General features: G+C 40.1%; 1 protein-coding gene across 2 annotated transcripts in view; it reads left to right on the forward strand.

The window, feature by feature from the left end:
• Positions 1 to 389: 389 nt before the first annotated feature.
• The window catches only part of coro6 (coronin 6), a 61,302-nt gene continuing 48,510 nt past the window's right edge, over positions 390 to 13,181 (forward strand). Inside the window, exon 1 of one of the 2 annotated variants that reach the window (XM_012953573.3) lies at positions 390 to 706. The gene's annotated coding sequence lies outside the window, so the exon portion shown is untranslated. 2 annotated transcript variants of the gene reach the window in all.

The raw sequence follows: 13,181 nt of genomic DNA on the forward strand, positions 1-13,181 counted from the left end.
TGCACTATTGCTTTGATTTTGTTTTATTTTTTTTTCATGCGCTTCCACCTTCCTACATATTAATATGGATTCTGGGAGATGTAGTTCCACCACAGCTTCAGATAGTAAGCAAGGGATTCAGGGCAGCTGTCAGTGCTAATCCGGCAGCTTTGTATATATATATAATTGATAACTCCTTTGTACATCGTTTAAGGTGTTGTGTCACTTAGAAACACATTTTTATTAGAATTTATAGCATGTGTCAGGCTTTTGTACAATGGGAGCATGTACAGCAGCCCTGCTTGCAAACTTTCCCAAGTCAAGGGCTTCAAATGAATCCTTGGTAGTGATTGGCACAGTGAGAAATCTGCCACCAGTCATTCTGATGTGAGGCATTAGGAGCAGTCCCTTGTACTCCTCCCTTTGTCTGTGTAACAGTTCCCTTCCTCAGCCCATCTTTCAGCTGTTGGGTGTTGAGTTATTTTGCTTGAATGTTGATGGCAGCAGCTGTTACTGCAGTGAGAGCCTCCTGCCCGCAGCCTCCTGCAACACACACTAGACCTTTCATTTCGTCAGTTTCCCACTGGAGCAGAGAGCAGCCTGACAGCTCACACCCAGGGAAGGATCCCTTTATTCCCTCACTGCCAGCTTCTGATCAGGACCCCGGCACTCACATACTTCCACTGGAACATCCAGCAGCTGCCTGTCACTGAACCTCTTCATTAAGGTAGGTCTGCTGTCACTTACTGCTATAGCTACCAGCTCTCACCCCCCCATTTCTACCATAAGGATACATGTCATTACTGGAGGGCACTGATCACAGTCTGCATTCACTATAACAGTACTGATCACACTGAGCCCTGCTGTATGTGATTTCATAGCAGTTTTGACATTAAATATTAACCTTTATAATATGAGCTATACATACAGGGCAGCTTTGGAGCTTGCACCATGTGTTTGTACACCCACCGGGGAATATCAGTGCTGAATGGTTTATTTTCTAGTGATAACATTTGAGGTGAATTTGGGTTTTGCCAGCTCTTCCGCGCTCTCCGGTCACAGGAGCTGCAGGGGGAATGCTCAGATATTGCTATATTTGGAAAGTGACCTCTCTGCAGCAAGCTGCCTCTGTCTCCTTCTTTAGCTGCTGCAAAAAAAACGTCGCTTTCATTCCCCAGATCTGCCACTGGCCAACTCCTTTATGGCTCTGGGTCATTTCTCATTCGCAGCACCCCCCCCCCCCAAAAAAAACTGTGTATTGTCTCCCTTGCCTTATTCTGTAAAGTTACAAGCCTGCATTTTCTCTCCTGTCACATGGATATTGTGCTCTGTTCTTGCTCTGTGATTTATTGGCCACAAGCCCACGTCACTGCACAGATTTGTTATAATGGAGATTTATTTCTTCTCTCTTTCATATCCAGTCAGTCAGGCTCATGTGCAGCATGTCTCTGTCATGGCTGGAAGCCATGATGTCCTGTCAATGACACACACTCACACGCGTTGCTTCACACCACAGCCATACTGTATCAGGGAGGGGGTAAAAAGTTATTCTGAAAGCAATTCACCTCATATTTACTTATATACCCTAAAGTGATGGATACGCCAAATATTCTGAACATATGGGTCAGGAGGCAGCCATGCTGTTTAGGGTAAATCATCACTTTTAGTTTACAGTGAAATCAGGGTGATCATTGCCATTCTGCACCCCACTTCCCATTTAAAAGTTGTCCCCTGCTGACAGCTTTGGACTGATGTATGCAAAGCCAACCAGGGCTGCTGCCCAGGGGCCCCCACACTCCATCAGGGGCCCCTGCCTGACCACTCACCCATCTCAAGTCCCTTCCCCCCCTCCCCATGTGCATAATTATACTTACTCTACCACGATCGGTGGAGGGAGGGCAGTTGGGGAATGACAATATTGCAGGTAGGGATAGGGTCTGTGTCAGTGTGGCCCACAGGGACTGGGACCCCTGGCTTTTTTCCTGCTGTCCTGTCGGTTCAGTCTGACATCGCTTGCTGAGGGGACAGGCAGGGAAGTGGTTTAATTCATTGGTGCAGGGAGTGTACTTCTACTTTATGCTCCTGTGCTAAAACAGGCAAAAATATCAGCTATTTTCACCTATTAGCACTTATATTGTAATGTCACCCACTGTGACCTACAGCACTTATATTTGCCTATTTGTAGCTGTTAGTTACCCTCCCATATAGATTGTAAGCTCTACGGGGCAGGGACCTCCATCCTCTTGTGTCTTTGACTCTTATCTTATTGCAACTGTATCTTGTATTTATTGTTGTACTTTGTATTTATCTATTATCTTATTAACCCCCTGTTTGTATTAATGTATTCTACTGTACAGCGCTGCGTACATAAGTAGCGCTTTATAAATAAAAATATACATACATATACATACATACATACCTCCTGTAGCTGTGCCACTGCGAGAGAATTGTTCTCTTTGCCTTAGATGCCCCTAAACAAACAATACTGAATAGTAGTAGAAAAATACGATACACCGCAAATTCTAAACTAGGTCTTTGGTCACAGTTGTAATCTTGGAACCATATGAATACACTTCATAGAACATTTATGTCAAATTCCCATGATACTTTCTTACACACTTCTGAAGAGCTGTACTATGCCAGTAATCCAAAAAAGCAAAACTCTTGCTGCTATTGGTTAACACTTCTAAAGGAAAGTTTACCTCTGTAGTGTTGATTGCTTCCCATTATATTGGGCACTACAGCATCCTGCAGTCTAGGACAGCCAAAGCGCTTGGGCACATGGAATGCCATACACCTGAATGTACTAGGGCATGCATGGAGGGGTGATTCGTATAATTACAGAAGCATAGTAAATGCACGTTGGCATAGATTAAGGCCAGTGTCTATGTGAGGCAGAGAAAGGTGTAATATGCCCTATGTTATTTTGATTTGCACTGTTAATATTACTTTGCTTAGGTACCGGTAATAAAATTTGTAAAAATTGTCTATACAACATCGGCCCCATTATCGCTGACTCAAATGAATGGGATGATTCCACATGAAACCATCATTTTTGCCACATGTATTAGACATTTCCTTCAGTCTATTGAGGCCAAACTTTGCAAAGTGAAGCAGATAATTGTCTAACAAGTAACTAAGTAAAAGCTGGACTGGACAATTAGCTATCTGATTGGAGTGGATTGATATCACTGCTAAGTGAGACTTGCAAAAATATACCTTCAGTTTCACCTCATTGAAACCATTGCCCTACATGACACTTGCACAGGTGAATAAACACCCATAATAGTTAAAAATAAGTGACCATGCTATCTGCAGTTACCATAGGGAACAGGGTTGAGGGCACTTCCTTGATATTTTTTATTTTTATGATGAAATGAAAGCGATTCGCCACATACACTCTCAAAATATTTACAGTTACACAATAGAAGGTCTAAGCCTTTGTAACTATCCCACACCCAGAATAACTGTGCCGGCAATGTCTCTTTGCATCCAGCAGACGTACATGCTCTGGTACACATTAATTAGATTGGAGCTGGCAGAGACTCAAATGCCTACATGGTTGGCCATTCTCAGCTGAATCCACAGTTAATTTCATTCAGGACTAAAGCTAGCTACACTCTCCCAGATTTCGGTTTCAGATTTTTTTTCAGATTTTTATTTATATTGTCAGAACTTCTGCTTTTGACTACAGGAACAATTTAGAAGAAGGACCAATGTAGCAGAAGCCTGCGGGGGGGGGGGGGGGGGGGGGGGAGACAAGACTTGTGCTACATTGTTTCGAAAGTCAAAACTAGAAAACAGAAATGGATAAGTAAAATGTATGTGTATGGGAAAGATGCTTAGAATCAAATTTTCCCCTGTGATTTGTCTTTTTTTCCCCGCCACTGGCTGTATTGATTTTTATGATATCTTTATTTATAGCATCAGAAAATAGTAAGAAAAAAATCACAATTGTTTAAGTGCAGCAGCAACCCAGTGAGACAAAAGGTTCTAGTGCTAGTGAGGGCAGAATGAAGCAGTGCACGGGTCCATACTAGGTAAATGGCAACAATCTGCTAGAAATTGCTCGAGCTGTTTTTTTCCCCTTGCCATGGAAAGCTATAAATCTTAACTTACAGCACTTAAAATTTCCATGTATAATGATATAACGTAACCAAAGGCAGCCTTATATAGGAATTGCTGACTTGGTGGGACAGAGATAGCATTCTTCCATTTCAAACTTTTCATGTCTATTGTATAAAAAACAAATTCTATTTTTTATAAACACTGCTTTTTAAGGACCTCTTGCCATTTAGTAGAGTAGAATGGTGTAAATATGGTGCCACTATTATATATCTTGTATTTCAGCTAGCTATGCGGCAATTGCTAAAGGAGAACTATAATGAGAAGTAGTGGTGGGCTTCTATAGAGCAATACCAGCCAAAGACGAAAACTATACCCCAAACAATGCAGTTCTCAATGAAAATACATCACATAAAACAGTCAATATATAAAACAATATTTCATTTGAATAAAGCCTTTTTATTAAAAAAATAGTACAGGTATTGGACCCCTTATCCGGAAACCCATTATCCAGAAAGTTCCAAATTACGGGAAGGCCATCTCCCATAGACTCCATTATAAGCAAATAATTCTAATTTTTGAAAATGATTTCCTTTTTCTCTGTAATAATAAAACAGCACCTTCTACTTGATCCCAACTAAGATATAATGAATTCCTATTGGAGGCAAAACAATCCTATTGGTGTTATTCAATTCATAAACAGACTTAAGTTATGGAGATCCAAATTACGGAAAGATCCCTTATCCGAAAAACCCCAGGTCCCGAGCATTCTGGATAACAGGTTTCATGCCTGTAGTGTGCTCTATTGAGTAACACCACATAAAAAATCTCAAGTTTACTGTTGTCTCCTGAGAGCAGAATAGATATAAAATCAATTGATTTAATTTCGTACATTTTTCGGACCGCTCCAGTTTATCGTCCAAAACTCACTTAGTCAATTGGATGGGTTGGAATATTTGGGTTAGATAGCTATATGTACTCTGTATCTGACAATATCCTTGGGGGACCTATAATGCATTTCCAGGAAGTCACTTTCGTACGTTTGGTGTCTGCCAACTATTTCATGTTCAGAACATCCTCTGATTTGTATTTTAAAGGTTTATTCTACAATTTCAGTCTGAATGTTAGTTTCAGATTGTTGCATTTAAATGTACGATTGATATCCGAATCTTCATTGGAAGAAGACTAAAATCTGAACGTGTATGGCCAGGTTTATTTGTAACAGGTATAGGATCTGTTATCCAGAATGCTTTGAATCTGGGGTTTTCCAGATAAAAGATCTTTACGTAATTTGGATCTCCATGCCTGCTTAAAAACATATAGGGGCTGATTTACTTACCCACGAACGGGTCGAAATGAGTCCGATTGCGTTTTTTTCGTAATGATCGGTATTTTGCGATTTTTTCGTATGTTTTGCGATTTTTTCGGATTCTTTACGAATTTTTCGTTACCAATACGATTTTTGCGTAAAAACGCGAGTTTTTCGTATCCATTGCGAAAGTAGCGTAAAAAGTTGCGCATTTTTCGTAGCGTTAAAACTTACGCGAAAAGTTGTGCATTTTTCGTAGCGTTAAAACTTACGCGAAAAGTTGCGCATTTTTCGCGTAAGTTTTAACGCTACGAAAAATGCGCAACTTTTTACGCATGGAAAAATGGATACGAAAAACTCGCGTTTTTACACAAAAATCGTATTGGTAACGAAAAATTCGTAAAGAATCCGAAAAAATCGCAAAACATACGAAAAAGTCGCAAAATGTTCGTTTTCAAGTCGGAACTTTTCCAATTCGGGTCGGATTCGTGGGTTAGTAAATCAGCCCCATAGACATTATATAAACCCAATAGGATTGTTTTGCCACCAATATGGATTCATGCAGCTTAGTTCCCATCAAGTACAAATTACTGTTTTATTATTGCAGGAAAAGGGAATCATTTCTACAAAATTGGAATTATTTGCTTATAATGGACTCTGTGGGAAATGGCCTTCCTGTAATAAATGGGTTTTACAAGCTTGCTTACTATTGTTTCAGATACAAACCTTTGAATCTTTCTTGTCTGCTTAAATTTCATATTGCACAACACAGGTGGGCTTTGTCGCTAAATACTGTATTTTCAGATAGCTACATTTGAATTAATAGGATGACTGAAACCTATTTCCAGTGTATTCATTTGGAAATCATTTTTTCACAGTTCAGTTCAGTTTAATACAAGTTTTCCTACTTTTTTTTCATTACTTAACAGCTGTGTTACCTTACTTATAAATTGGGTGTATTTTTCCTTTACTGCTCTTTGGCACTATTTCAGCTTTACATATTTCCTGGCTGTTACTATGTCTATTGTTCTTTACTGAATGATTAAATCCCCAAGCTGTAGGGTAGAAAGTGTGGAATTATGAAAAATAACATTGTATGCTGTAGCATTAAGATTTTGCTTTCATTGGAGCTAGGGGGCTCATTTTATACCATGAAATTCTTTCTCTACCAAACAATTTAGAATGGCACCCATGTGATTGTAAGTGCTTACCTGCAACACTGGTCTAGGGTCTTTGAAAACTGCCCTGGCCTGGGATACTAATGTAGGAGTGCCACAATGCCTTTTTCTTATTCTTCCCAGATCTTCCCTATGGCCCAGTTCTGGTGCGCACATGCAGTGAAAAGTCTGCTTATTGCTTTTAATTTCAGCTTTTCACCCTGCTGCACATGTGCATCCAGACTGGAAAGTAGAGAAGATCCAGAAAGAAGATGATGATGATGGAGGGCTTAGGCAAAGTAGCTCCAATATTGCCCATTTTACCCTCTCCCATCCCATTCCTTTTTCTTTAATACTGTTCACTGTGACTGTTGTTGAACTATAGTTTTTGCATCCCAACTACAGCCAAGGGCTTTCTTGGGTTATTGTAGTTCAGCATCAGACAGAGAGTTGCAATATAGAGATACCAGGAGTTCACACTTTTCAGACTCATGCTCTGAATTCTATATAAAGTTACTGTAGTGGTCCATCCCATCCTGCATGGAGCAGTTGTGAGGGTATTCACTCTGCCAATGACCCATTTGGCTAGTTTGCAGAAAGGTAATTCTTCGAGGTGCCATGAGTCGGTTACCTTTCCACCATCCACATATCAGCTGTCTGACAAAATTCCATGATTCATCTCTTATTAATATTTCAGGCTCTTCCTTTTATAATTACACCCATTTAACTCTTAGGGACAGATTTATCAAAATGTGAGTTTAGAGCTTAATATATAAATGTTCTGTTTATTCCTATAGGTTTTTTAGAAGTGTATTTATCAAATGGCGAGTTCTAACTTATGCTTGACAAAGGGGCAGTTTTGCCTCGAAACGTTGCATGTTTTTTCCGCAATAAAGAATTTTAAGGGCTAGTCCCACTCGAAGCTCTTGAGTGCCACTGCTATTTGCTTGCTTGAGTTCTAACTTTCACCCATTGGTAAATACACTTCTAAATATCCTATGGGAATGAATAGAACATGGGTGAGTTTTAATGTTTTAAGCTCTTAACTCGCATTTTTATAAATATGCCCCTTAGTCTGCAAATGTCTTTGGCCTTGGAACCTGACTTCCGATTTTAGCTACTCATCCCACACAGGATGTAATGAAAGAAAGAATGGAATGGTTTACGTTTAGTCCTTCCTTTCTTGCTTAGTTTATACATTTACTGTGAAGGCACTAATGCACGATGGGCATCCTCCATAGCATAAAAACACCATTTGCATGAAGGCATCAAGGATGAATAATCAGTAGAGTGAAGATGCCCATACATTGGTCTATCTGGCCAAAGTGTTTGGTTGTTTTAGACTGAACTGTATAATTACAAGTATCAGTTCAAGATCCAACACATCAGCATTGATTGGCCAAAGCAGAAAACAAGACAGACCGATGGCCTCATTGGCATCTTAATGGGTCCCAGTTCTGCATAGTGATCTGACCAACAGAGGCTTGAGTCAAACAATATTTGACCAATGAGTCCTCAGAAGTCACACAATATAAATAGAATCCATCCCAAGGGATTTGGCCGAATACCAAACTGAATACGAATCCTAATAAGCATATGCTAGGGGTAATACATTTTTTTCCCCTAAAATTTAACCCTTCCAAATCCTAATTAGCCTACATTAATTTATGCTAATTCGGACCATGGATTTGGCTAAATTCTGCTGAAAAAGACCTGGCCGAATACCAAACCGAATCCTGGATTTGGTGCATCCATAGGACTCAATGCCACTCTTCATCTACTTAGATTTTGCTAAAGCGTTTGATACAGTACCGCACAGAAGGTTAATGATCAAATTGAGGAATATTGGCCTAGAACATAATATTTGTAATTGGATAGAAAACTGGCTGAAGGATAGAGTACAAAGAGTGGTGGTAAATGGAACATTTTCTAATTGGGCCAGTGTGGTTAGTGGAGTACCGCAGGGGTCAATCCTTGGTCCTTTGCTTTTTAACTTGTTTATTAATGACCTGGAGGTGGGCATAGAGAGTACTGTTTCTATTTTTGCTGATGACACTAAATTGTGCAAAACTATAAGTTCCATGCAGGATGCTGCCGCTTTGCAGAGCGATTTGACAAAATTGGAAAACTGGGCAGCAAACTGGAAAATGAGGTTCAATGTTGACAAGTGCAAAGTTATGCACTTTGGTAGGAATAATATAAACGCAAACTATCTACTGAATGGTAGTGTGTTGGGGGTATCCTTAATGGAGAAGGATCTAGGGGTTTTTGTAGATCACAAGTTGTCTAATTCCAGGCAGTGTCATTCTGTGGCTACTACAGCAAATAAAGTGCTGTCTTGTATAAAAAAGGGCATTGACTCAAGGGATGAGAACATATTTTTGCCGCTTTATAGGTCCCTGGTAAGGCCTCACCTTGAGTATGCAGTGCAGTTTTGGGCTCCAGTCCTTAAGAAGGATATTAATGAGCTGGAGAGAGTGCAGAGACGTGCAACTAAACTGGTAAAGGGGATGGAAGATTTAAGCTATGAGGTTAGACTGTCGAGGTTGGGGTTGTTTTCTCTGGAAAAGAGGCGCTTGCGAGGGGACATGATTACTCTGTACAAGTACATTAGAGGGGATTATAGGCAGTTGGGGGATGTTCTTTTTTCCCATAAAAACAATCAGCGCACCAGAGGTCACCCCTATAGATTAGAGGAACAGAGCTTCCATTTGAAGCAGCGTAGGTGGTTTTTCACGGTGAGGGCAGTGAGGCTGTGGAATGCCCTTCCTAGTGATGTGGTAATGGCAGACTCTGTTAATGCCTTTAAGAGGGGCCTGGATGAGTTTTTGAACAAGCAGAATATCCAAGGCTATTGTGATACTAATATCTACAGTTAGTATTACTGGTTGTATATATATAGTTTATGTATGTGAGTGTATAGATTGGTTAGTATAGGTTGTGTGCTGGGTTTACTCGGATGGGTTGAACTTGATGGACAATGGTCTTTTTTCAACCCTATGTAACTATGTAACTATGTAACTATGTAACCTGGCCAAAAAAAAACCACGATACCAAAGCTCGAATGAATTCCGAAATGTTCATACTCATTGACGCAAAGCAAGAAAAAGTCATGCAAATGAACGAAAAAATTGTGGAAATAATGCACAGTTCTAAAAATTAGACTTTAATGAATGTGCCCCATAATGTGATTATCTGGTTTACCAAGAGTTGGTTACAAGTAAATCTGCCCTAAGAATAGTACTATGTGGAATAAAGAACGTACCAAATGTTACAATTTGTCCTTTAAAAAAGGTTTGTAATTATTTTAAGTCTCAGTATGTAGTAACAGATACCCTAAGCCATATTAGTATTTGTCATCCAAATCTTTCACCTCCCACTCTGGGCCTGCACTGAATTTAAACAATAATAAAGTGTCTTGGAATATGTTTTAAAATGTACATGATTTCATGCTGTTCCCTCAGGCTTTGTTATTACACCCATGCTTGGCAGGATGTGCCACTATGATTAGGGGCAGGTAATTCGTAGTGTGAGGGACTGCATTTTTTTGGGGGGGTGGGGTGCGATTATTATCAGTTGATTATAGTGGCATTACTATTGCCGGTAAATCTCGCCATGGCTTTAAGTGCTGCCAGAATTCACTTGACGTTTTCAGCAGGTCTTTACAGAGGCAAACAGGATGGAAGGTTGTGCTCCCTCAAGGAAATGAAGGATAATGCATTCAGTGATTCAAGGTTACCACACGTTTTAGACCTAACCTGTATTAATGGACAATTACATTGTCATTGTTTACTAGCCTGTTTCTTTTTAAATCCCTGTGGTCTACCTTTTCCACTGACTGATCCAGATTCCTGTAAGGCTTTAATAGTAATAAGCCGTAATCAAAATACACAGAATTCTAAATGTTGAAAATGAAACTAGTCTTAAACCTATTTGCATTTATCATAGGTTTATAGGAGCCGGAGATCACTGCTAGTTCTTTTTAATTGTAACACTGTACTAAAAACGGGGCTATACTGTTGTTTCAATGATTATTGGAGTGGGGAGCCATTATGCTTTTGTCAGTAGAAGTTCTGGTGTCACTGCCGGGTCTATATAAATGCTGGCATAAAGGGACATATGTAATAATAGGGGCAAAAGTCCCATTGGGCAGTAACCCATAACAATTACCTTTAAAGTGGACCTGTCACCCAGACATAAAAAGCTGTATAATAAAAGTCCTTTTCAAATTAAACATGAAACCCAAATTCATCTTTATATTAACACATCCAAAACCATTATAAAGGCAATTAAAAATCCCAGCTGTCAATCATATATTGCTTGCCCCGCCTCTATGCCTTAGGCATAGAGGCAGGGCAGACAATAACTTTAGTTTTCCGTTCAGCACTACCTAGATGTCACTGCACATCTTACTCTTCCCCTCCCTCCTCCTCATCTAATTGTGTAGCCAGTGCATGGGCATGGGCATCAGGTCCCCCATTCTGGCACATAAACAAGATTTTGGGGTGATACAAAGCTTGCCTTAATAACAGTGCCCACAAAATGGTGCCTACCTGCTTGCTTTGATTGAGTAATTCCAAGATGGAAGGAAGCAAGATTTATATTATTTGTATAGAGGAAGTAAAGTTTATTTTGCTCAACTAACAATATAGAAAATAATTTGGAGTTATTTCTTAGGGTGACAGGTCCCCTTTAAGGAAGCTGCATGTAGAATGGTGACAGCATGTATCTGTTAGCTATGGTTTAGTGAACTTTCTGTCTGGGAATAAGCTTTTGTTCTCTTTCTGCCCTCCCGAGGACACTGGGTGATGGAGAACCTTATTTTGCCAGTGTAACATTATGACATTCACAGATATTTATGAGTTTTGTGGAACTGTCAGAATAAAACACCCATGGAATCTTCAGCATTATTTTTAGCTGTTGAGCCAAACTTCCCGGCACTATTTATGTAAGTGTTTATAAACACTGTATTTTAGTCTCTTATTTGGCAACTAAAATAGCAGTTTAATTGGATTAAGTTGTGCTCAAAACAATAGAACAAACTTCTTAGTACTACCTCCATTGTATATAGTATGCATACAGCTCTCCTCGTGTGGTAAGAGGCACCGGGAAGCATGACATAACTTATAAGTCCAACAGAAAAAAACCCAATTACCATGAAATTAGGCTTGCCGCCTTTCCCTATCCGTAACTCCAGACAGAGGGTTTCCTAATTTGGAAAACTGGGCAGGCAGTTTTGACCCAGACAGGCCTTCTAAAAACTGAGGTCAAACTGAACAGGTGTCAACCCTTCATGAAATGCATTCAAGTACACATGTTTCAGAGAATTGGATCTGGTTTTTGGTCTGGTTTTTACATTGCATGTGTGTGAATAAACTCAATGATAATCTTTTGAATACAAATGTTTGGCTCTCTGCAATCTGTAATAATACAGATAATAAAACAGTATCTTGTAGTTAATCCCACCTTAGATATAATACTGATTATCTTTTAGTAACTGCCATCCAGTAAGCCACTTCCCTGGGCAGAAAAGAGCTAAAAAGTAATGTTAAAAATAATAACAACAGGGCTTTTATCATAAACAATTTGGTAGAATACACAAACATACTAAATACACTGATATTCTAAGACAATATGCTGTTGATTTTATTTGTTTACTTATTTAACAGTTGTGTTCTGCAGCTCTCTGTTATGGAATGTAAACTATTATCTGGTTGTTAGGGTCTGATCTACACTAGCGAGAAAACCAGGCTGGAAGATGATTAGGGAAGTTCCTTATAAAGAAATAATGCAAATCCAAAATTTGCTTTCTAGTTGTGGTGCCAGTGAGCTTTATATTTCCATTTGGAATGGGCAGGATAAACTGACAAACAAAACAGAGAGAAAAAAGAGTTGCTCTGCAGATTATAATCTCAGAATAATAATGTCTGTATAATTTATTTTATAATTCCTGAGGCCCTTTGCAAGCAAAGATATTGGGAGGTCTGTTGCCCAAGGAAAAGATAAGCATGTTTTCTATGGTTGTCAAAAAATACCAGCAAACCTAGAATATTTACCTTTTTCTCTGTTAATAACATTTACCGTATATACTCGAGTATAAGCCGAGTTTTCCAGCACTCAAAATGTGCTTAAAAAGGAATCCTCGGCTTATACTCGAGGCAAGTATCCTACCGGCGCAGGTCCCAAGTAATACGGTGCAGGTCCCAAGTCAGTGCTCCTTTGTATTCTGGTAGTGCTCATCCGGCAAAGCTCCTCCAAACGACATGTGAGCGCTGCGCCGCTCCCACCCCGTGCGGCGTGGCTCGGCACGGCGCGCTTTGGCGCGGTGATCCGCCTCCCCCGTGAGTCTCGCTGCTCGCCGCGTTCTCATATCGCTTACCGGTATGTAGTGTGCGTATGCCCACATGTCTTTTAGAGGAGCTTTGCCGGATACTACAAATTTGCAACATCTGCGCGCCGCTCCCCGTGCATCCCGTCCTCTACACGCCCTCCCCCCGTCCACCTGTGTGTAGTGTTCGTACGCCCACATATTGTTTGGAGGAACATTGCCGGATACTAAAAGCTGCATTCAGGTAACGGCTGGGAGTAGGTTCTAGCTACACTCCTAGGGATAAACCATCTGACAGTTAATCGCCTAATTGTCGGCAGACTCTTACCACATTCCTAAACCT

This window comes from Xenopus tropicalis, chromosome 2 (genome assembly GCF_000004195.4).
Source record: "Xenopus tropicalis strain Nigerian chromosome 2, UCB_Xtro_10.0, whole genome shotgun sequence".
Lineage (NCBI taxonomy): Eukaryota > Metazoa > Chordata > Amphibia > Anura > Pipidae > Xenopus > Xenopus tropicalis.